Genomic DNA, 3,976 nt, shown 5'->3' with positions numbered 1-3,976 from the left:
ACTTTATATATATATATATATATATATATAAGTTTACAAAACAAAAAAAAATGAAAGAACACAATTTATCTTAAACTCCTTCTCAAGTAAATCCCTTGAAGTTCCCTTGAAGTACTTTCTCTCTTTACAATCAATATTGAATTCTCTCTCGCAAGGTATAGAAATGTAATAAGGAAAAAACCTCTCACCTTCCCTTTCCTCTTACAATTCTTCAAGAAAATTCTCTCCACAAACAATACTTGACTCTACACTTACACACACGCACACACACACACACACCCCCTACGAGAGGCGCCAGCCCTTCTCTTTTAAAGAGGCACAGAATCCCTCCTTATTCCCAAGAGACACACCCCTTCATTTCAAGAGACACATCTCTTCACTCAATGTGTCTAGATTCATGGAATCATTATAAGAGGCGCTTCTCTTCATTTGAAAACCACTCATTAACTCCAAGAGAAACATCCATTCATTTAAGAGTCTTTCCAAGTGTTTAGATGCATTGAATCACTTCATGGGGTGTTTGAATCACTTGTGAGCCTTCTAGAACATCAAAAAACCATCAAAACTCCATCCATAATCGTCCCGGGCGTTGTCGGCGCCGGTCTGGGTGCCTTCGGCACCATTTTTCGTCGCTTCTTTAGAATCAGACGTTGTCGGCGCCTGTTTGCAACATCTCCACTGTTTTGCTCCGTTTGACTTCGTTTCAGCTCCGTTTTGCCATGTTTCAATTACTTTTCGTTCCTAACATATAGATCAAAATTTTCTTTCTTGCTCGTTTTAGCTCCAAATTGTACCGTTTTTTCTTCTTTTTTATCAAAAGTCCAGTTCTTGTACTTGAAGCCAAAAACATGCAAAATAAATTCCTTTAAAGTGCAATATCACGAAAAATGAGTATAAATATATGTTTGAAAATGCATATATTTTTAGTGCATCAACCGTCACGTGGCGTGATTTCATTGAACTCCGCACGTAACTCTACACGCGGAGCCTTGATGCAATATTTTCTCATTGTTCAGGGGGCTTTATGAAAAAATAACTTAAAAGAGTGACCATGCATAAAAAAAAAAAAAAAATTAAAAATTCATGAGAGTCAAAGTCGAAAAAAAATCCCCTTAAAAATATATTTATGTACCTTTCATTTTCCACATCATCATCTACTTCAATAATGCACCGCCAATATATCGTTGAATTAGCATTGTTAACAATTATTTACATCCATCACCTCATCTAATTAAAAATGTAATTACTCAAATTATATTATTAATCCAAAGGAGGGCCAAACGGTAATCTTCAACTTTTAATTAAGTAAGACCGTCATTGTCGTTCTTAACCTCCCTTAGCAAACACTAAGTTTAATGTTATCTCTTTAATTATTTAATGAATTATTTGAGGGGCAGGATTGAAGTTGATAATACATGCCACACAATTATTATGTACATACATAGCTAATAACCAAAGTGTAATTATTAAGCTTATAACACTTTGTTGATTCAAATGGTGTATGAAAATATGTATTTTACTTTTAAAATTATATTTATGGTGATATTTTTGACGTGACAATAAGAATTCTGACTACGATGTACGAACAATTCTAATTGAGAAACTGTGAAGTATCAGACATGGATACGATTCTGATACATGTCTGACACAACATACAAGTTTCTGCTTCGAATAACATTAAGAAAAAAAAAAGGGCACAAACAGAACACTCACCAGATACGTGTGTTCTAAATTAATGAATTAAAAAATTTTGAAAAATGTTTTTATGACTACGATTAAAAAATAGATATTTTATGTAAAGTTTAAGATATATATATATATACTAAATTTGAATTTATATATATATGTCGTCTTACGTATAGATGAGAATGTGTATTCAACTTTTTAATAGTGTATATTAGATGTGATATTTGAGTGATATAAATATAAAAATCAAAATTTAGGTGTTAGATATGTAAATAAGAATTCAATGCCAAAGATGTCACTGATTTTTCTATTTCATTTAATGAATAATTGATTAAGATGGTTAAAATCTTGTAGTAATAGAAACTATTACGTGTTTATTTTTATACATTTTGATTATTTAAATACAATTTAATTTGTTTTATAAAATAAAAATATAAAATATAAATATTATATCAAATAAAATATGGAACAAAAGTGATGTCAAATGGGCTCTTAATTTTTAAAAATTAATGTGATTATTATTTTTCTTTTATTATACCCTCTCTCTCTCTCTCTCTCTCTCTCTCTCTCTCTCATTTCTACTCATCTCTTACTCTATCTTCTTCTTTCTTTATCTCTTACTTTCTTTCGCATTTTAAGTGGCACGCATAATAATACGTATGTTTAGAAGTCTGATATGAAAATACATAAGAATTGTGGGGTATGTTAAGTAAATGCACCTTTTTGTTTTGAGGTTTTAATTTTTGTGGGTTGAGAAGAATTAATCTTAATCCTATAGATATTGTCTAAGTTTGATCCTCAATTTATCCTTCTATCAGGATAAGGGCATAAAGAGTTACCGAATTTATACACTAAATTGGTTAAATTAATAAGATTTGATTAAGGCTTAGTCATATTGGTTTGATATTAACGACAAGCAATGATATAAATTTATGAACGTGATTTATGACATTTTATATTTAAATGATTTTTAAGGTGAAGTTATAGACATACCACAAAATTATTGCGTATTTACATATTAACCTTCTGATATTGGATCTTTTTTACATGTATAGCATTTTACATATGAATAAAAAAAGGTGTTGTTTTCGTTCCTTTCTTTTTTAATTTTTAGAAGGTGTCGTCTGCTTGTTGATCGCCGTATACTTCCCTTTCGTAGATAAATCTCTCTCTCATACCATTTGAATGATCAGAAGAAGGGATGAAATAAAAAAGAATGACATACAAGAAAGATGACAAATTGAAAAAGAATGTGGAGAGCTTACGTGTGATAAACCTCGCAATGATATGTCAAGGATGTCTGCCCAAACAAGATTGGGCAGAAGTACCTTGGACCAATATTCAAGAAAGAATACCTACATAGACTACCCACAGCCAAACATTCAGGTGTATGTGTTTGTTCTGTGGTCTAGAGCACTCCAAAGAGGACGTTTCCCACTTGGTTTATTGCATCCTGTGAAATACTCAAGAATACTCTCGATATAAGGGGTTTCATTTTTATTATCATGATCCCGGAGTAATACAATATCAAAGGAAGGTAATTTCATGTGGGAAAACCACGATGCTTCAAAGCTCATGCTAACTCATCAGAGAGAGAGTGAGTCTCTCACGTTCCAACTGGGCAGCGACTTATCGGCACACGGAGCCCACTGAATAAATAAAATCGCCTCAACAAGGGTATCCCGATGCGTCAAAGTACATCCGAGTCATAAATACAGAGGACAAATCGTTGTATTCCAAATGGGGGTCGCTCATTGGCTTCGGGCCATCAAAGCAATATTAACGAAGTTAAGGAGCGATAGAGCTCAACAGGGGTAGTCAAAGGAAGGGATGAGTGATCCTAAAAGGTAGATGTAGTCAGTCAGGGTACTGCGAACCAACCATCCCAAGCCATGAGAGCCCTAAGTCTACCCGGACTCGAAGGTAGTCGACAAAACATGTCCCGAGATCCCCGGTCAGCAACTGTAAATTGCATCATCCACAGAAATCTCGGTAGCACTAAAGTCAGAGGAACGAAACTCTTGCCTATGACTATTAGTTGAAGCTCCAATAGTTGTGACTTATACCTGCCGAAATGACAATGATGCTCCAAGAGTTGGGACTTATATCATCAAATATTATTCCTTATTGATCACCCATTTAAAATATGTTTTTTTAAAAGATAGAGTCGATAAGCAAGGACTCTGCCAAAGAGAAATGAGGATGACTAATGATAGAAGATTAGTACAATAATGAAGATTATTAATTCCCTAGGACTATCTTTACTTCATCTATGATTCATAATTTTAGT

Source organism: Phalaenopsis equestris, unplaced genomic scaffold (genome assembly GCF_001263595.1).
Source record: "Phalaenopsis equestris unplaced genomic scaffold, ASM126359v1 Scaffold000342, whole genome shotgun sequence".
Taxonomy (NCBI): Eukaryota; Viridiplantae; Streptophyta; class Magnoliopsida; order Asparagales; family Orchidaceae; genus Phalaenopsis; species Phalaenopsis equestris.
This window is presented reverse-complemented; position numbering follows the sequence as displayed.